Below are 23,029 nucleotides of genomic sequence, written 5' to 3'. Positions count from 1 at the left end.
GTTTATAAGAGAATGTCGATACAAGTAGAATTGATCTTTTTTAGTAGCATTTAGGATAGAAATGAGATACTTTTATCCCCCTGCGAGACGTTAGTAGTGTAAACTCTTTCAGTACAGTGGCAGATCTGGGACATACTTCATAACTTGGTGGATGGCTCAAACTGCAAATTCTTTGAACACCTTCATGACACAGGGTCTTTGAAATGACATGCATAAATTCGTTCATGCAATTCAACCTTAAAATCAAGAATATCTTTGTTTATCTTAACTTTTTGTTTGTTCTTATACTACGTACAGAAATATATTTTCCAGAGACGGATACTGTGTCATTATCTTGTAAGTGTATTGATTTGAAGGAAACAGAGTTTGAAATTTACGGAATATTCTCCATCTGTAGATTCGGGGCAATCTTTTCCAATTTATTTTTCTTAATTTAATTTTCGCGCATAAAACTTTGCAATATTCATCTGCTTGTTGCAAGGTAGAGGGAAAGTAATATTTCAGTTTTTATAAAGTGTTCAAACGAAATATAAATATGTCATAGTATATGAAGGAGTACTGTATGCAAAATAAAAAGTTACCATTGACGTTTTTTTATGCATTTCAACATGTTTGTTTTTGATAAAACTACAGGTAAATCACAGTCATTAAACTATTAATTTTAGCGCGACAACAGCCTATGGCTTTAAACACATGAGAAACATATTAAACACCAAAATGATTGTCGAGTTGTTCACTCGCAAAACACTCACCGAACTGTTAACTGAGTATTCCTTTATTTCCTTATTTAAACATATGTTACAGCAGCATTATTTTTGATGATCTGTATAACTTAGTTTGCCATAAAGAATATCCTGTAAGTTTGTCATTAAGAAAGTCTTCAGGCGAAAAAACATATTGATATCATGTCTCTTCGACATGTACTGACTCACAATTATTATACTTATTCACTACCCTTTATGCACATACGAACAGATGTTTTGAAATGATCATTAAAGATTCTGTTTTTCAAACAGATAATCTAAGTATAACATTTAATATATTAATTAAAAAACATTAATTCGTAATTAGATACTTCAGGTAAAATGTGAACAAACTGATTCCTAATGAACCCACATGGAAACATTTATGTATACTCTCAATACGGAGTCCCAGGTATGTTGAGTTTACTGTGATCAGGAATTGTAAAAAAAAAACATAGTTTATAAAACATACTGCACTTAATCACCTAAAAATTGTCTTTGACACACTTTAGGTTTAAAATATCGTCATTTTACGCTGTAACAAAGACACTCAGTCTACGTAAATTCTTACCTGCCGTTACAAGTCGTAGACATAGACTGAATTCTAATGGACCCCCATGGAAACATATCATTAATCCATAATGTCTATACGGAGTCCCAGGAAAGTTGACATACTCTTTATCAGCAATTTAAAAAACAAACATTACAAAAACAACAGCAAAATAACAACAAACAATAGTTTATAAACCATACTGTACTAAATCACCCTAACAATTGTCTTTGAAATACTGTAGGTTTAAAATATCGTTATTGTACGCTGTAACAAAGCCACTCCGTCTCCCCATGTGATTATTTGCCGTAACGAGTCATAGACACAAGATCAGATTTAACCACCGGTCATCTATCAATCTGCCAAAATATATGTATATACAGAAACGCTTGGCGAAAATCAATTGTCTTCGAAACAGACAACTCCAACGACCTCCAATTTGTGTTTGCAAATCCTAGATTTCGCAAACTCAAGTACCCTTTAAATACGCTGTAATCGAATACTGACGTATAATTTAGTAAGAAGGCTTCATTAAGGTGTGATTTTGGTGTTTTTTGTTTGCGAAATGTTTTTGGAAGTTTGTCTAATTGACCCACCAACTTCGGGCCCCAGCGGGGTTTTTGCAGAAAAACACGGGGTTTTTCACACTCCCGCGGGATTTTTCTCCCGTTTTTCAAGAGCTGGGGAAAAATCCCGCGGGGTTTCAATAATACACGATTCAAATTATTTTAGCTCAAAACAACATCTTATATCAAAAGAAACATTATGCTTCGACACCGGAAGTGAAATAACGCGAAACAAAAAAACCCCGCTTTTCAGTACGGGGTTTTTCTCCTGCGGGATAAAATTCCTACATTTTATCAAAAGAAAAAAAAATCAATTCAAGCTTTATGTTTTTGAGATTTTATACATTACTTTAATGTAAATACTAATTTGAATGACTATTCTAGAGTCATTTCTTTCATTTGAGAAATCTATTAATTTAATGCATATTTTACGGGAGAAAAACCCAGCAAAAATCAGGAATGCTATTTAACGGAAAAAAACCCACCGACAAAAGCCATTTCAATTTCCAGCGGTTGGATGTTGTTAAGGAAGTGAAGTTGTTTTACATATTTATATTGAGTCAATAATATTAAGTTAACATGTGTTTTTAATAAAAAAAAGTCAGATTTTAATAATTAGTTGTTTGTAACCGTCGGCATAGTCGATATACAGCCGTTATAGCCATCAGTGATCTTCCAGTTTATTTATTGTCTACATGATCACTTTCATTCAAGGCTTTAAAATTTCATTTAAGAAATAACAAGTGATATATAATTTCGTTTAAATAATGGATAACTAACCCCCAACCCCACTCCCCTTCACTGCCACTTAACATTTTAAAGCTGCACTCTCACAGTTTTGCCGTTTTAACAGATTTTTTATTTTTTGTCTTCGAATTACCCATTATTGGTATCTTGAAACCAGTGGTTAAAGACTGCTGTCAAAATATATGATAGCAGATTTTTAAATTTCAGTTTGAAAACTTATCTTTTATCTCTATAAACCGTTTCTTACGGTTCAAGAAAAATGCATGAAACATAAAATTTTAACTTATAAAGAAAAAATCTGTGACTATTTTTTTGTCAGCAGTCTTATATGAATGGTTTGAATGCACTTTCAGGTTCCATGACAAAAATTAAAGAAGTTGTCAAAACGTTCAATGTGTGAGAGTGCAGCTTTAATAATATCTCTAATTATTTTATTGTCTAGGAAAAATACCATTAATGACTACCATTTTTTTTTGCTTAACAAAAATCTTCCCCCATAGACACACACACAAGTGACACGACCCATTTCATACTAATGTAATACTTTTGTAATCTATACCCTGTGTCCACAATGTTTTATACTGAATGTTAAAGGGTTGGTAAAACAGTATGGATAAGGGTGTTCAATATGGGGATTAAACCCATGATAGACAATGCACTAGCATTGTCTCCTACTCAGCCCCGGTGGCTGATCCCGTCGGCTGATTCCCACCCAGACATACATTAAAGGGACTTGGACACCAGATGATCCAAAAACAAGATATTCAATATTACCTCAAAACAAGCCTAGCCGAATCAATACCAATTATTATGAGACTGATATTACATCATTCAATGTGTTTAAAAGATTTCATCACTGTCTCTCTCTCTGAGACAAGTAATCTTTAAAAAATAGCACATAATGATTTTCCTGTTTATTAGTATTATCATATCTACATTAAGCATGTAAAGGTCACATAAACATATATACAGATAAATACATGATTGCTATTTCTAAATTTACTTCGATTTACATGGTAGACAAAGTGAGTTTATTTCAACTTATATGATTACATAAGTAAGATTCAGTGCACTGTACACTGTTGAAACATAACAGTTTGATGATAAATTTTGACAATTTTCACTTTTTCTTGCAATGTAGAATCTTGAGTCCGGTCCCTCTATTATCAGATTCTGTGAAATAATTGCTTTCAAACAATTGGAAGAGCTGCATGGTGTACTGAATACAGTAGTTTAATGAATTCCATCCACTAGCTGAATAAAGGATGAACACACATTTTAAAACCACATATCAGAAGTTTTTGGAGAGCATTATGTCAGCAAATTTAAATGCAAAACAGTGTTGGAAAATAAACAATTTTTATTTTATTTTACATGTTTTATCAATGATACATGGCGATCATCAACTTATTATAAAAATCAGAATTAAAAAACAACAACATTTAACCATTTATTAAAGCTGCACTCTCACAGATTGAACGTTTGACATTTTTTTTTATTTTTTGTCTTGGAGCCATTATAGTTTTCGAAATTCCATAGAAAACAGTTAAATAAGACTGCTGAAAAATTAGATTGTAGATCTTTATATTTCAGTTCAAAAATTGATGTCTTATGCAATAAAACATTAATTTTCAAACATAAATATGAAAGTCCGCAATTTGATATTTTGGCAGCAATCTTTTATCACTGGTTTACAGATATTTACGCAAAAATGTGCTCTTTCCAAGACAAAGAATATAAGAGTTGTAAAAATTGTATATCTGTGAGTGTACAGCTTTAACTGTCCATTTAAAATTGAACAGTACAAATTTACTTTGATATTAGTATAATACTATTACATATTTATAAATCAATATAAAAACAATATTCTAAGATCTAAATTGAAAATAACTTTAAAAATGAAAAAACGAATGAAGAAACATAAGTTCAAAATATGCAAATAAGCTGCACACGCACAGATTTACGGTTTTGACAGCTGTTCTATTTTTTTGTCTTAAATGAGCAAATTTCTACATTCTTTTTTTCAAATCAGACTGCTGACAAAAGATCAGATCGCAGATTTATAGATTTCTGTTCGAAAATTAATGTGTAATGGCATTCAACATCACTTCTTGAACTTAAATAAGAAAGTATGCAGTCTTATGACACTATTTTTCATGCATTTCCGCATAAATTGGCTCTTTCCAAGCCAAAAAATAAAGAAGTTCACTTCAATCTGTGAGAGTGCAGCTTTAAGTCAATCTTAATCTTAGGGTCATACATCATTGACTAAATTCACTCTATTGGTCAGTAATCCGAATAGCTGTACATATTATTCTCTGATTCAATTAGTCTGACCAATATTAACAGCCTAGTTTCAGTCTAGCAAATAAATTCAACACAAGTTGTTTAATTCTTCTGAGACTGACAAAGAATTAAAAACCCACATTCATGAAAAATATTTTCGATATATGAAAAAAAACACACAAAAAATAGATTCAAGAATAAAAGAAATATGCATCCTTAAATATATATTGCATATAAACAATTAATTATCTATTATAAAGTTAACCTAAGTTACAATGTTTTATCTATAATTGTTGCCATTTATATCTAATAGTTATATAATTATCATGTCTATCAAACAAACCAAAAAAATGTCATTAAATATTTGAGATAAGCACAGGCTGACACAAGAACTAAATATTTAAGTCACAGTTGACAAGGCAAACAGTTCCTACCATGATATATATATATTTATACACATGTATGTCAATAATTCTCGAAAATTGTTCCACCGCCCCCCCCCCCCTCCTCCCTCCCCCATCATGAATCTGCAACGCGTTCAGTAAAGATGTTTGCGGCGAACGTTTGCTGTTTGGTTTCCCGCTTAACGTATATGCGCTTCGTTGCAACAGAGATACAAAACAAAACGTTTGCGAGCGTTTTGTAAACGCTCGCCTGACTGAACGCACTGCTGATATCCTGGCCTCAGAACACTCTTTACATATCCCTCTTCCTCCTCTCTTTAAAATGATCCTCTTTTTGCCATTACTCTGTCCTCTCCATTGAAGTTAGCCTGCAATTTAAGAAAGGAAAATTTAAATTTCACACAAAAATGGCACTTGTTTATACCAGCACATTTGGCATATGACAAGAGCACCACCTGCGGGTTCTGAACCCTCGTCTGATTATATCCTTTTATTGTAAATTTATTTCATATTGTACATTTGAAAGTGAATATTCTAATGTTTAAAAGGGATAGCTCTGATAGTTTGCTTGTAAGCCGCCTTCTAAGCACATTATTTTATTAAACTTAAAAAAATTAGACTATAGTCCACAAATACTAAAATATCCCCCATCCTCCCCATTCCCTTCCAAATGAGTTTGATATATTGAAGGCATAATCCTTTCATTTTCTATGAAGAAGCTTAGTGTCCATTTCTCAAAATCAACCAAAATTCACGTTTTTTACCCTAAAAACAGGTGAGACTCAATATCTTTAGGGTATAATGTGAAGAAGGGTATAAGATGTACAAGTTCCCCAAGTTTCAAAGTGACAACTTTGATAGTTTCCATTTAACTGACCTGAACGCAAAACTTAACCCCAAGGCAAGGATAACTATCAAGTGATGACAATTGCTGCTTGTCATTTTTTTCAATAATGTATGAATTTAACAGTGTTTATTAAAGGGACTAGACACCAGATGATACAATTGCAAAAAAATAGATAACTGTCAAAAACTTACATACAATTGATATACTAGTGTATAACTTTTAATCTTACTTTAATAGCTATATAACATTGCTTAAGACACATAATTTCACAGCTTTTGCACATATTGTCGATATGAAACTTTCTGGGGTGTGTTTACCACATAATATAATATCCCAGTAAGTTTAAAAAAGCATCAGTATATTTATCTGTTTTCATAAATGGATATAATATAAACTTGGAAAACTTAATTCACTATTTTTACACAATGAAACCCAAACGAGATAGTCAAATGATTGCTCTGTTTATTTTAATCATGTAAAATTATTTATTATATATATACCCATCATTTATCCACACGTAATACTTATCGCAAAATATGGTAGGCTGTATTCCACTCTAGTGCACTACAGCCGTTTTCAACTCTTGTGACGTAAAGTCATAACAACTTTACAAGTGTCATTGCGTGAAGTTAAAATGAAGTCATAAAACAAAATAATGTGTCCTTAAAGGGACTGTGTCAGAGATTTGCACCAAAAAAAGTTTTTTCTATAACGAATCTCAGGACAATTATCTAATAGAATGTGTTACGCTTTGATGTCATAATTGTAAAAAAAGATTGTGTCGGAGACCCCGCGTCGCAAAAATTGAAGTCCAACTTCACGTGATAACACCTTCTAGCCAATCACGCATGATTGAATGAATTCTACCTTGAACACATACCCAGTAATCTTTTTTAATGGAAAAATACTAAGTAACTGCTAAACTTAAATAAATTGTAAACTATGTGGTACTTCCCTTATGAAAATCGCGAGCTAGAAGACGAGCTTGTCAAGGGATCGTACGATCAACTTCCCAATCTAGTTCGCGAGCAAGCGCGCCCGAGCTTTAAGCTATTATGGGCCGTAATTGAAACAAATACCAGCTCGTACGTGTTCGTTTAAGCTCGTACACGCTCAAAATTAAGCTAGTACAAGCTTAAAAACAAGATCGTACAAGCTCGTCACGAGCAGCTTTACAGGCTTGTATGAGCAATTTTACGAGCTTGACAAGCATGTTACATTTCACGTCGCGAGCTTGTACAAGCTCGTCATGGGCAGCTTTACGAGCTTGTATGAGCAATATTACGAGCTTGATAAGCTCGTTACAATTCACTTTGCGAGCTTGTGCAAGCTTATCTGAAGATTAAATAAGAGGACCCTTATTCACCTAACCTTATTCTAGCCCCTGGCGTGTGCTTTTAAAGAAAAACATAAACTATTCATGAATGACAATTTGGACAAATCATGTTCATGAACTCCCACTTAGTTAATGAACTTGACAGTTCATGAACATGATTTTTTCAAAATGTCATTCATGAACTAAGTTCATGAATAGTTAATGTTATTCGCAACAGGGTAATAATTTCATCATTACTACACGTCCATTTATAACAGTTTTAATTTTTTATGACACTTGACACAATTAGAAAGGAGTCATTGAATTGATCATTGCAGTCCTTGACATTTACATCTAGTCTCTGTAGACAGGTCCATTTTCCTTAAATACACTTGATAAGGAAACGAATCTGCGAAAAACTTTTTTTGCAGTCATTCTTCTCGTGCTTGTTTTTGTTGAAGTGTTCTCTCCTTAACTCTGGAAGCTTTTGTCTGAGACTTTGACATCCATCTTCCAACCTGAAAAATATTTCTTTTTTTATTTGTACTGCCAATATTTTCCAATAACTAACGGCCAGTTGGTTATCAAATCAGTGCGAATTAAGATTTCAATGTCGCAGGTATATAAATTAATGATAGATTATTGTATTTGTTCAAACTAAAGTGCTCAAATTTATTGAGTCTTATTTTTAAAAAATATTTTTATAAGTGTTTGTCCGTTACAAATAAAATCCACTCCACACATTCACCATATTGTTTTCAAAATCAGAATGAAAATCTTACCATGGGAATTGAAAAATAGTCTATATACTCACTGATGGATTTGGCAATTTACAGCTTTGAATGTTTTTCTCCTTCACTGGTCGATTCTTTTATGGACTGATGATTTTTTTGTTAGCTCTTTTAGGCCGGCTAAAATAGACGAAACAACATTTCAGACACTAAACCATAATTTGCTTGCATAGTGGTTTTTTAAAAGGTCAAGGGTCAGCAGTGATGCAAAAGCCCATTGAAGGACCAAACTTTAAAATGTTAAAAAAAATCAATTTCTACTTAGTTTTGAGGTTCAATATTTCACTAGCATGATTCATACCCATTTATCCATTGCAACATGGAAATCTTACCATGTGCTTTAAAAATAGTCTACTCACTGATGGATTTGGCAATTTGCAGCTTTGAATGTTTTTCTCCTTCCCTGGTTGATTCTTTTGTGGACTGATGATTTCTTTGTTAGCTCACTTAGGCCGGCTAAAATAGACGAAACAACATTTCAGACACTTAACTATAACTTACTACACCAAAACATGTTGCCAATAATAGATGTTTCACTCCCCTAAAAGATCGTTCCTCAAAACTATATAAGGACTTTTTAAACGTTTTAGTTTTTGACCTTCCCACCCACTTTTGCATCGCTGCCGGACATTTATGGCAATTGATTCTTTTTTTAGGCAAAAATAGCCTACTTACATTAAGTAACAAATATAATAGCTGTTAAAATATATAACAATGAAGTATTAGCTGTACGCTAGTCACAAACATTCATTTAACTGTGTTTATACAAAAACGTATTTCGTACGTTTGTCGCGAAAATGTATTACAACAAAACATATTTGTTCATTACTTTAAAATGTTGCTATGTTATTTTAAACAATAATGTTAGCGTAAAAGATCCTTATAAATGTAATTGAATTATACCCCAAACTTTGCTTGAACTTACCTTTAATAAACGAAACAACACTTCAGTTTATTTGGCGCATTATTTCGACAAACATTTTCGACTTTCCAATAGACCATAATCCTTTGCGGTCCAGGGTGACTTCCGGTTTATTTCCGGGTTATAACGAAGTACAATAACAGCGGACTAATTATCATTCCAGGTTTGTTAAAATTTATTTATTTATATTAGATTTGTCATTTTAATGAATTTATATTACATTATTGTGATATTATTTGAATGACATTTGTTATTTGAGCTATAAATCGCTTGACTGTTTACCTGGACACTTAGTTCTGGTGGGTGGGGTAGATGGTTCAGAAAAGACTGCGGTACTTTTCTTATTGGAGTATTATTAACAACAAATAATTCTCATCTATTCTAAAAATATTTGTTTCAAAATCTATTATAAGGAATCTGTATGTACATGACCAGGTATAACTAATAAGTCTTATGAATGAACATATATAAATCCTCATCAATATAAGGTATGATATTTATAATGCTTTGTGTATTTTATTACTATGTAATAAACATTTTACTTAGAAAGAGCAATTATGTCATGCTGTCACCTGTGTAGTCTTCTGAATAATTTGTTACTAGTTAGTTATGTTTAAATATTATGATGGCCACAGGACTAGTCACATACACCCAGGCCTGCACTTAAATTGTCCAGATTGTCTTAAACCCCATCCATAAATAAGTCTGAGAGTTATTTACTTTTTTTATAAAAAATATACTTTTATGTTCCATTCCTTTCTTTACAGATATTATTCAAATATGCTGATGTTATCTTCTGAGATCATTGCTTTCAATGAAGAACATCACTACAATTGGTTGGACTGCTAGATTGGTAGCAACGTGATGGACAGCTAGTGCCTGTTGAAACACTAATGTTGGTTGGGCATCTATTGCTTACTGGGCCGCTATATTGGATGGACCATACGTGTTGATTGAACAATTATAAATGGTTGGACCTGAAGTGTTGGTTGGACCACCAGTGTTGTTTGGACTGCTTGTTGGACAGAATGTGTGATGGACAACTAGTGTTATTTGAATCACTGTTGGATAGACAGTTATTGTTGTTTGGACAGCTATAATCAGTTGATTTACAAGTTTTGGTTGAACAATATTTAATGGAAGCACAAGTGTTGGTTGGACTGCATTTAATGGATGGATATCTACTTGTGCCTGATTTGACCAAAATGAAGTGATGAAGTGATGATTGAACTGCTACTGTAGGTTGTCAGGTCATATTGGTTGGATTCCCATTGCTAGTACTTGTTGGATCTTTTTGTTGGTTAAATTAACTGTTGTTTTTTGAGTGTTATTATTAATGATATTCATACATGTATAATATGTTTAATAGTGCTTAGTATTCAACACTTATGATGATGATTATTATTATAAGAGATATTATTATTCAGTAATCATAAATAATTATAAATATATATAATTAAATAAAAAAAATTATGTCCTTGTACTTAAGTTATGTTTTACATTTACAATGTGCATCAATGTGACATTTGGTGATTTTTCTGATATTTTATGGACTTAGTATTTTTTCAGAGTTTGTTAAAATTTCTAAGTTCTCATAGCTTGCTCCATATAATATAATTTGTGGTCCAAGCTCGTGCAAGCTCGTAAAGATAGCAAGCTCGCACGAGCTTGCTCTTGTCAAAACCTTGCGCGATCTCATACAAGCTTGTACGAGCAAGCAACAGGGGAAATTAAGATTGTGCAAGGTCGTAACGAGCTTGTCGCGAGCTCGTACGATCTTATTGAAAGAGCATATTTTCATAAGGGTTCAATTAGTACGTTTCAATGCATTGTACACATCGATGCCAAGTTTATGTCATTTTTCGACAATTTGTTTTTTTCGCTATTTCATCATCTGTGAGACAGACCCTTTAAAATGACATTTATTATGAAAACATGTGGCTTTTAAGTGATGTTACAAGTAAATTAGTAATGTATATATAATAAAAGGGTTATCAGTATGGCGTTTTGATCCGGGAGGCTTGTGCCTTGTGAAATCCGAATCTGCAAAAATCCACTCAAGTTAAATACAACCTCCCGGATCAAAACGCAGTACTAATAACCCTTTTGTATTATCAGCCTTCTAAATGATCACATCGACAGTTCTAGGCTTATTTTGAAGAAATACTGTACTTGCCAACCTGGTGTCTAGTCCCTTTAAGTTTATGGCTACATTGCACACAAATAAAGTAGGTATGTTGCATGAACATAATCTTCAATAAAAAAAGCCTATTCAAAATATATTGTTGAATACTTCAATAATGTTTCAAATCTAATGGAAATCAGCCAACTTGAGGTAGTCATTCTTTTTTGAGACATTAACAAAATAAAAAGACAATAAAAAAAGTCATATGCTCATTGACTTAAAGAATCCATGATAGCCACTAGCGGATCCAGGGGGGGGCGCACCCAGGGGGGGGCGCACCCGGCACACGCCCCCCCTAAAATTCCCGGAGCTTACGTGTTCTTTGGTATGGAAACAATAAAATATACTATATTTTCCTATTTTTTCTTCGCTCGCTTCGCTCGCGTATCTTTATACAACATTGCCGTTTGAGATGTACTCGTACACAACACAGAGTGCACGCAATTTAAACGTTCCCGCCTTCCCTTACTGTAATAATTCGGCACTATATAACATGATCATGTTGATGCGCCGTAAAACCCATACAAACAAACACATCAGTCAATTAATTTCCTTTGGGTACAAAGAATATGGCACCTAGAATTTGTTGAATAGTAAAAGTATCTGAACATGGGTTCACAATGATACATGTATCTTCCCTCGTTTTTCCTGCTTAACGAAAATATACAAATTATATAAGCCACTTAGTCGTCCTAATAGAAACCTCGTTATGATATTAGAACTATAGGTATGCCCCTGGATCTGCTAGTGCAACCTTTAGAGTGTTTAAAAGTTACGCCCCCCCTAACCCAAAATCCTGGATCCGCCCCTGATAGCAAATTGATTGTTTAGTTTTATTCAATTACATTATTTAATCAATGACGTTCTAATGAGTAGGTCATATTTATGAAATAAGACAAATAACTATATCTTAAACATGTGTATGTCAAAACTTTGCATTCATATATACATACCATTCAACTTTGTCTTTGGTGTTTGTTGCATTTGCAAGTCTAGAAGAAGATGATGATGCTGGTGTTCTTAAAGAGTGTGTTGCTGGTGTTCTTGTAGTTCGAGTAGTTTTATTCGGGTAGCTGTTGTTGCTGATGTTTGTGTTTAGGATGAATTTGTTCTTGAAGCCGATGTTTTTGTAGTTGTCCCTGCAGGAAGTGTTGATGTTCTGGGGTTGAAGTTGTTGTTCTTGAAGATGGGGTTGGTGTTCATGTTCTAGTAATCAGAGTTGTTCATAAATCTGGAGTTGCTTTTGTTTGTTTTTGTCAGAAGTATTGAAGTTCTTATACGCAGGGTTGTTCTTGTAAATTAAGTTGTTGTGTCAGGGGTTGTTTCAGGATCCCACTCAAATATGTTGAAGGCCTTAAAAATAAGAGAATGTGAAGCTGTGACAAGTTTTTTTAAATGACAAAAAAGTTTCACATTTTAATTATATTTTTTCTTATTAAATTTAAGTTAACATTTTATGCTAAAGTTTAGAATGTCACAGAATATATATATATATATATCCCTCCTTAGTTGAACCACCACTTGAAAGATTAAAACTTAAATTGTCACTATCAAGATGTGTTTTATTACCCCCAATTAACCCCCTAATTCACTCCATTTGTTAGGTTTAGAAGTGTTACTATGGAGACCTTTAAAGCCAATATTTTTAAACTAGTATTTTGCTTCAAACACTTTCAACAGAACCTACCATAAATCAAGAGTTGGGCCCCTGACAGCCAAGAAAGAACTTTACATTTGCAGGGCTTGTGATTATTTTGATCACTGATATGATAACATGGACATAATAAGGCCTATACAAATCTTTGTTTACACCCATCTGAATTTATTTTATTCTTCCTATTTTATTTTTTTTGCGTTTTGATCAAAATCCGTTTTTTCAGAGACCTAAAATAATACCCTGATACAGGTCAGTTTGCTAAAGAATTATGGTCGTCCAAAAAAAAAGTAATGCCTACCTATCTACCCTTTTTTGGGGGGATGTTAGTAGAAACTAAGAATATTTGTTTCGCCTAATCAAGGATTTAATTTGAAGACAGTTTTGCTGCATACTATAATATATTTTTACTTTATTACATTGCATTGTGTGGGAGTAGGATTTGATATATTGGTGCAAGGTATTTTGATTATAACAATTCCAGGAAGTTTATCAAAATGCTAATCTTTATGCAAGATGTGTCATGTTTGGTGTCATTATTTTGCTTTTATAATTCACTTTTATATTCAATAATATATTGATAAATTTGTATCAATGTAAAAGTTTAATTTTTATTACAAGCAAATGAGGCAAATCAAAATAGTTCCTCAGTTGGTAAGATCCATCTACATTTCATGTCAGTATTTATCTTAGCTCCGCCCCTTTCACTGGACTTGACATTGCCCCTTTCACTGTTTTTGACATCTGATTGGCTGAGTTAAAATTGCCTTTTAATGTTTCTTTATGAATGACAGTTTTATACAGGGAATGCCTGGTTAATGTGACAATCATTATTCTGAAAATGGTGCTATAAATATGATTATGAATAGGTTTATAATTTATTTAAGATAATAAACATAATCTGCAGTTATGCACTTTAATTGATCAAAATACATTTTCCTTAATTATGCTTAAAATATAAATAATTGCTTATGGTCATGTTGATTTATAGGCTAATAGCAAAGAGGAAAAAAATATATATATAATCATATGGAAAGGAAAAATTGAGGTGAATTTTATGTGAATATCTTAAATGTATAATTCTCCATTTTGCTAAAGTGGCTAATTGTTATTTAATTCAGATGTTTTTTTGTTGTTTTTTGTACATTTTATCTTGGCATTTTGATATTATTTCAAGGATATTCTGGATATGCAGTTTTAATGTCTTTTGTTTGATTAAAAAATTAGTTTCTATTTGTGTAAGAAAAGCCAGACAAAACTATAATTATTGTTATTATTTGCAATTGTTTAAACCTGGGAGTAAGATAACATATTATTGGTCCCAGTTTAAACATAATTTTGCTTTAAGTGTTTATTCAATATTTTTACCAGCTTTCTTTGTACAGTGCACTTAAAGCTGCACTCTCACAGATTGAACGTTTTGACAACTTTTTATTGTTTGCCTTGGAACCAGCCAATTTTGCAAAAATCCATGGAACCAGTTATATAAATAAAACTACTAACAAAAAATCCAAAAAAGTATATAATATGCATTTTCCTTAAAAAACATCAATTTTTCAAACAGAAAAATGTGAAAATCTACGATCTGATTTTGTCAGCAATCATAAATTGATTTGCAGATATCTAGGCAGAAATTTGCTCTTTCCAAGACAAACAAAAAAAAAGGTTGTCAAAATGGTATATCTGTGAGAGTGCAGCTTTAATGTCATCTAACACCTAGATTTTACAGCAATTAACAAGTCTTACTTTTTGTTTTTAATTTTAAGTTTAATTGGGTTATTATAAGGGCCCTTTCCATATCTTGATTAAGATTTTTTTTTATTGGAAAAGTTTAATTATGTTCTCTCCTAATATTTTCTAATTGTGGACTTTTTGTTAACAGAGAATTTTATCTTCATTATCTCAACAACAACAGGATCAGAGTGGCATAAATGCAGCCACAGAGACAATTATAAACAAAAGACTTCTAAAATAGACCTGCCACATATGAAAAATTCATATAACTATACATGAAATAGACTTAAATCATACTGGATTTGCAATTGCAATTGTGTTATTTGTTATCGCTGATTTAAAAGGAACACTATTCTTAGAATAAAGGAGTGGAAATCCTCAACAGAAGTCTCTGACTGTTGAAAAAACTACATCAGCCAACCTCAAATACTCTAAGGCTGACCAACAGTAATCTTTCAGTAGGAACTGAAAACAAGAAGGCACACTAGGGGCGCTACCGTGCTATTCCCCAGTCATTCAAAGTACCTCCTGTGAACGCGTTAGCGGACTTGCGCCCAATTCTTAGCAAAATATTGTGCATGAGTGTAGCATTAGACATATATATTTAAGATATATATAATCCAAATGTGAACTTATTTGACAGCTTCAAGGAATGGAGAGAACTCAGCGGATTATTTTGTTTCGCCAAGGCATGTAGGAAAATGAAACCCATTTCATCATAAATTCTGTTTATTCCAGTCACTTTAACAATAGTAAAATCTTTCAACTAAAAAAAATAATATTAGTGTCTGCAATTTCAGAGTACCATCCACTCATAATATATCATCATTTATCATGGTGTAATTAATAAAGTCATTTTGACATCCTACTGTTAGTTTTCAAATAATATACTAAAGTAATAATTACCGGTACATGTACATTACCATGACAGTCACACCAATGGGAAGACTTATTTAGGGACTGACATTATAATTCACCAGTCAATTGTAACCACAGCCCCTCCAGGTCCGGGGAATAGCCGGGACTTTGATTTTCAGTCCAGCCGACCCCGGGTAAAATCCCCGCCCTGCGGGGACAAACTAATGGTTAAACCCCGGTCAAATGCCCCTATGACAAAACCACCGCGGTCACCCGGCCCTGCGGGACCACCTTGAAAGTAAAAACACAGCCCTTTTCTCCGGCTATCCCCGGTATACCCCCGGACCTGGGTGGGGGGGGGGGAGCGTGGATACAATTGACTGGTGAATCCATGGGGAGACTTATTTAGGGAAATAACATTGGCATACAATTATATAGTAATTAGTTATCCTGACATGTACTTTACACAGAATCGCTACATGGTGACAGTTACTCTGGGACGGACATTACATTTACATACACTATACTAATAGTATTTCTGACATGAACATTGCAAAGACACACACCAGACACCCTTAGGGTGACTTAATTAGGGACAGACATAACACTGATATTACAGTAATTAATTATCCTGATGTGCACTTTACATAGAATCCCTACATGGGGACAGTTAATCAGGGACGGACATTACATTAACACCACTATAGAAATAGTAATTCTGAAATGAACATTGCAAAGACACACACTATGGGGAAAGTTTATCAGGGCCTGTCACACTAAATTGACATACACTATATAGAAATAGTTATTCTGAAATTTATGAACATTGCAAAGACATACGCCATGGGGACAGTTAATATGGGACGGACATTACATTGATATACACTATAAAAATAGTTATTCTGATATGAAAATTGTAAAGAAACACACCATGGGGACAGGGATTTCAGGGATAGACATTTCATTGACATACATTATAGGAATAGTTATTCTGCCATTATCATTGTAACAACAAATGCCATGGGGACAGTTATTCAGGGACGGACATTACATTGATGTATACACTTTTATAAGTACTAGTTATTTTGACATATTAACATTTTAAGACAAGCGCCATGAGGACTGAGTTATTCAGGGACGGATGTTACATTGACTAGACTTAATTGACATACACTATATTGTTATAGTTATTCTTACATGAACATTGCAAAGACACACACCATGAGGAGACTTATTTATGGACAGACATCACACTTGACAATAACCATACACTAATAATTATCCTGACATTTACTTTACATAGAATTGAACCATTGGGACAGTTATTCAGGGACAAACATACATTGACTAAATGACATTATACTATAGTAATAGTAATTCTGACATGTACATTGTGATGACACACCCAATGGTGACAGTTATTAAGGGACGGACATAACATTGACACACACTCCAGAAATTGGTATTCTCAAATGTACCTACAAAGAATCTCACCATGGGGACAGTTATTCAGGGACAAGCATTACAATTACATACAATATAGTATAAATAGTTATTCTAAAATGTACTTTATAACAAAAAATGACACTATAGTGACATTTATTCAGGGACGGACATTACATTTGACTTTCAATATATAGTAATAATCATAATAGTCATTCTAAAATGTATGGTACATTACAAAGACACGTGCCATGGGGTCAGTTATTCAAGGACGAACATTACACTGACATATACTATAGTAAGAGTTATAAGGACATTTAGTACAATGAAGAGATACATCCCATGGGAACAGTTATTCACGAACAGACATTACATTCATGTATACAACTTACAAATTAATAATTCTGAGGACAGGTACATTGAAAGTAATCACATCTTTGAAACAGATTACATTAAGGATTTGCCATATCAAAAATCATAAAAAAATCTAAACGTACAATTATTTGGACTACTTGGGGTACGGGATCATTTGGCAGGGATTTTACCGGCAGTTTGTCCCCGCAGGACAAGGATTTTACCCGGGCTTGGCTTGACAGAAAGCTAAAGTCCCCGCTTTTCTCCGGACCTGGGAAGGCTGTGATTACCGGAGGCCTTACCTAGGGTCCTTGGGGTACGGGATCATTTGGCAGGGGTTTTACCGGCAGTTCCTCCCTGCAGGACAAGGATTTTACCCGGGCTTGGCTGGACAGAAAGTCAAAGTCCCCTCTATTCTCCGGAACTGGGAAGGCCGTGATTACCCGAGACTGGGTGTATACCGAGGATAGCTGGGGAAAATGAGCCTTTGCCCGGGCTCAGCTGGACGGAAAGTCAAAGTCCCTGCCATTCTCTGGACCGGGGGGGGGGGGGGGGGGGGGGGCGGTTATAACTGACTGGTGCATAACCAAGAGTTGTCCTACTTCTTAGCCACAGGTGCAAGTCACATAATCAATAATCGCCTTATATATGGGATAAGTGTATATAAGTGTAAGATATTCTTATTAAAATTGTTTGTGTCAAGTAGATCTACCTGTGTTCTTAGCTGATACATATTCAACAAGCCACACAAAAATGCAATAGAATAAAATATATATGACTTACCATGGAAGTTAGGGATATATCCATTTTGCAAAACTTAGTGTCATTCAGTCATTCTGATTCATCGTTCTACAAAGCTCGATGATTTTGTTTATCTTCTATGAAAAACAAAATAATGCGTCTGACACATTCGTAATTTTCCAGCATGATACATGTACCCTGGTATTGATTATTGTAATTGTATGTTTGTGTTAAACCGGTTTAAAGTCAGATTCAAGTACCAATAATTAAACAATTTTAAGTACCAATAATTAAACAATTTTACGCAATATCATCTTTTTAACGTAACAACTCTTTAACGTCACGTATAATTTTCATTCCTGCAGTATTTTTAAAGACGGTTAAAAAAGGAAGATTTTTTTTTTTTTAAAAAGGTTACATTACACTATTTCATAAGTTTCGAAATTAGTTAAATTACCTTTAATAATATCATTTACATAACTAATATGGTTGTTATATTAAACATATAAGATACATATGTAGTAACATTTGTTTTTGCTTTAAATGAAGTGCAATAATCGCGTTTTAAATCATAGATAGTCAAAACCGGTTTTGCTGGGTTTTTCTCCCGTAAAAAACATTCATAAAATTTCTGTTGTTCTTTAAATAAAAAGCAAGTATTTCAAAATCCTTAAACCAGTGATGATTAACATCATAACAATAATATAATAGCTTAGAAGTGGGGTTTTTACGGATTTTGCTTTATCGGTAAAATCTTGGAGTTTTATCCCGCAGGAGAAAAACCCCGTACTGAAAAGCGGTTTTTTTTTTGTTTCGCGTTATTTCACTTCCGGTGTCGAAGCATAATGCTCCTTTTGATATAAGATGTTGTTTTGAGCTGAAATAACTTGAATCTTGTATTATTGAAACCCCGCGGGATTTTTCCCCAGCTTTTGAAAAACGGGAGAAAAATCCCGCGGGATAGTGAAAAACCCCGTGTTTTTCTGCGAAAACCCCGCTGGGGCCCGAAGTTGGCGGGTCAATTAGACAAACTTCCAAAAACATTTCGCAAACAAAAAACACCAAAATCATACCTTAATGAAGCCTTCTAACTAAAGTATCGGCCAGTATTCGATTACACCGTATTTAAAGGGTACTTGAGTTTGCGAAATCTAGGATTTGCAAACACAAATTGGAGGTCGTTCTCCATAAATATAATAAAATGAATCTAACCAAAACATAATAAGCGTATGTTAGCGTTAAATAAAGAGCTTAGGGGCACATTTGTAAAACGACTGCGATCGACAAAATCTGTTTTTGACAGTATATTTGAAAACAAATGTATCATTTGGGACATGAATGTCTCCAGAGAAATAACAACTAAAACACGGTTCTAGTCTTAAAGTTATCTCCAACTTCCTCATACTTCCGTTTTAAAAACGGACATTGGCAGCTACATGTGGCAACAGTATAGTGATACATTTTCAAATGATTAATTTATTTCAGCCATTAATGGCAATACAAACCTAGAAGGGCAATGTTTCGAGCAATGTTGATTGTTTCATGTCCAGATTAGTCTCCGTTCTTTAAATTATTGGAAATTTGCAGAATGTCAAGACGAGATTAATCACGGTTACCCAGTCACTCTCTTAAGAAAAACTCCATACCGATTATGTCAAAAACTTGTTTGAATGATCGAAATGTCAATTGAAAAATCTTATAACTTGCTGTTTATCATTAAAAGGACTTTGAAACAAATAAACAATTGATAATTACTTGACATCAGTTGTTTTGTGATATATAGTTTGAGTATTTATATTGAACAAGTATTTTTCTTCTTTATTCCTACTCGTAGTTTTTTTATAAAAAATAGTTTGCTGCTGGCCACGTCTGTGTAGTTTTCATTCCTTTTTAAGAAGCGAATAGTGAAGAACGTTCTTAGTATTCGCTCTGTGGGCATTGTACGTTAAAACACATATGATACTTTTTCATAGCTTCCGGAACTTGGATAAAGTCGTCCGGGTCTTTCATTATGAGCGCTAAAATAAATCGCTTTATATAAATAAATCAATTCCTCTCCTCCCTTCCAGTGATGTTTGACTAGTAATCATATCAATAAATCATGAAGCAAATTGAGCGTCGTTTAACAAAGCGTCTGTCAATAACGTGACAGATTCAGATTCATTTAATGGCTTCCTTCCTCCTCAAGCTTTATGCCATTCATAACATATCATGCCTGCAAATGTTTTGACCGTTTTGTTTGTAGTATTTTAGGAATATGTGAACATATTTGTATCATCTGTTATGGGGGTGGCGCGGCTAGAAGACGTGTATATCAAAGTCGAATTCCGTTGGCTCGAAGTCCCAGGGACCGGCTAAAATACATCGAGCCTCGGCAAATTCGAGCCAAGCGGTAATGCCTACCTTCAATATATAGAAATAGAAATCGGTCCTTTACATACAGTTCGAGCTAACTAAGAATTTGAGCCGACAGGTTCCGACTATAATTGATTCAACATATTTATTGACATAGCATTATAAAAATATATGAATACAAGAATATATATAATATGAACCGATGTGTTTCACCTGGTACGGGCGAGATATTCTTACACAAAATATGTTTACAATAGGCTTCGCCTTTGTGTGATATGTAAAAACAATCAACAACAAATGACATCGAAGCTAGTATACGATGACAACAATCTAGAGCAAAATCAAATTAATGCAAGATATTTTTTAAAAATTCTCTGATTGCGATTTGCAAAGCATAGCAGTTTCGTTGCTTAATACCAAAGCAAACTTAAAAATGGCAATTTTAAGTTGTGCGAATTCCAGACTTTACACGAACTCTATTATACACAAACGTTATTTTACTTCATTTTTAATCCGACGATATCTCAACTCCTTCTACTACAGAGACTCAATGATGTGGGCATCGAGTTGGACATTTATTTTGAAATTGTACATATTTACTATAACTCTGAAACTCAATAACGGCTCCATCTTGGATCTTTCGTTGCACTTCTTTCAATGGTTTGAATGATCTCATGATATAGGCATCACAGCCATATTTTTGTAACGTTAATCCCGTTGAGAAAGTCAAAGCACTGATTGCGTTGAAAGACTGTCGCTGCGATAACTGAGGCAAGCACGAAGGCCTCTTAACTGAAAAGCGATGATCGATTTTATTAATTTGATGAACTGGCTTGAAAAAGGTGTTTTCGAATAATATGAATTTAATAAGCACCCTGTCTTATATCTTCCATTCTTTTTCAAGTATCTAATGGCCAACCGACAAGTATATTAATATTATATAAAATATATTATTATTATTTTTTGATAATTATAATCATTTTTTTTTCGTTTTTATTTTTCATTTTATGGTCAAACTCGAAAGGGGAAATGGGGATAATGCGCGTTAACATTATTTGAATATATCTAATAATTGCTACAAGGTTTTCCTTAAATGACTCCTACAAACGATGATAACTGAGAACCTAGTGACGCTTAAATTTCTAGAACTGTACGGCAAAATTTTTAAGAAATATGATGCTGACAACGCGGTATTTATGATAGTCAATAAGTGATAAAATAACGATCTTATCGGAAACTACTTCTTATCACCAACAAATCAGAACGATGTAAGAACCCTCCTTGCTCCCCTATTGAACAGACAATATGTGATGGCACACAAGTAAAAATATATCGACAATAGAAGCTTGAGCTGCTGTTATCTAAAATGTGAACGTATTTAGTATGTCTTTAAACATGTATATGAAATTCAATAAACAATTGTAAAAACAACCATTTAAACAACAAGCCCTTCGGGTTTTTAATTGCAATTGTAGTTGGAACAAACCCGTAGAAATTAACATGCCAGTTCCAGGGAAACTACTAGTGATATCGAGAAAGAAAAGAATTAGAATTATTTACAACTATTTTAGGATAAGGATATTTCGCAAAAGTGGCGAAATTACAAGACTTTACATCAATAGAGGAGTAACTTTCATATAAATACATCCACTTTTTTGAACAATATAGGAACGAAAAACAACTGATTTAAGTAATTAGTATTAAAATTATAGACAACTTGTACAGATGGTTTAATAGAAATGAAACTAAATTGTTATTTTTATTGTGATATTTTCCGTTAATTGAAAAAATATAGACTACATTCCTTTGGAAATGAGTTTGATATTTGTACCCTACAAAGGGCAGAACACTAATTCTACAAAGGCATTCCGTCAATTTCCGTGGAAATATCAGTTGCCGGAATTCTAAATCCAATCGTTGCGATGACTGCCTAAAAGGGTTGGATAAAGCACCCGGCATTGTATCACTCTTTTTCTTGTTCTTCAACGCTTCTTCTATCTGCTTGTGAGCCTTAAAACACGGGTATAATACCGTAGTAGTAAATAAACGTGGTGGCACACGCGGATCAAGCCATATTACAGCTAATACAAGGGCGCGGATGGACCTGCATAATCTCTGAGATAAAAAGTGCATTGCACAATTGCGAAGTCATTAAACATAGTGTGTGAGTGATATAGTTGAAAGAGATTGCTAACCATGTCTTGTGCACGTATATTTACGTGTTGGCTGTTTTGGTGCACAACCACAAAAAAGGCTCATCCAGTGCGAGTATTCAATAAAACTCTTATCTTAAAATGATTCGTATAATCACAAGCAGGCTTTCAGGTTTATTTATTGACCTCATGTAAACTTATATTGTCCATGTACAGGATGGTACACATATAAGTACGCACCGTTGTTCGTAGCTTCTCTACTATATTGTTGAGTGATGGGCTTAGCTTCTACAGTGTATTTAAGTGACACAATGTTTATACAAATATCGTTTATTTTGTAACTCAAAGGAAACTGGCCCTATATACAGTTTTATATATCTT

The 23,029-nt window shown here is 33.6% G+C and overlaps 2 long non-coding RNA genes across 3 annotated transcripts; both read right to left on the bottom strand.

Annotated features, from left to right (window-relative positions):
- Positions 1–3,505: 3,505 nt before the first annotated feature.
- Positions 3,506–18,327, bottom strand: LOC128236314 (uncharacterized). The gene is made up of 3 exons (XR_008261314.1): positions 18,183–18,327; positions 12,310–12,709; positions 3,506–5,664 (listed from the first exon to the last, which is right to left on the bottom strand). It is a non-coding gene; the product is annotated as an uncharacterized LOC128236314 (long non-coding RNA).
- Positions 6,658–9,265, bottom strand: LOC128236316 (uncharacterized). Of its 2 annotated transcripts, XR_008261315.1 has the most exons (4): positions 9,175–9,265; positions 8,609–8,705; positions 8,273–8,369; positions 6,658–7,976 (listed from the first exon to the last, which is right to left on the bottom strand). It is a non-coding gene; the product is annotated as an uncharacterized LOC128236316 (long non-coding RNA). The 2 variants fall into 2 exon arrangements; XR_008261316.1 differs by lacking the exon at positions 8,273–8,369 and having other exon boundaries at positions 6,659–7,976; positions 9,175–9,262.
- Positions 18,328–23,029: the final 4,702 nt, after the last annotated feature.

Source organism: Mya arenaria, chromosome 5 (assembly GCF_026914265.1).
Source record: "Mya arenaria isolate MELC-2E11 chromosome 5, ASM2691426v1".
In the NCBI taxonomy this organism is placed as follows: domain Eukaryota; kingdom Metazoa; phylum Mollusca; class Bivalvia; order Myida; family Myidae; genus Mya; species Mya arenaria.
This window is presented reverse-complemented; position numbering and strand designations above follow the sequence as displayed.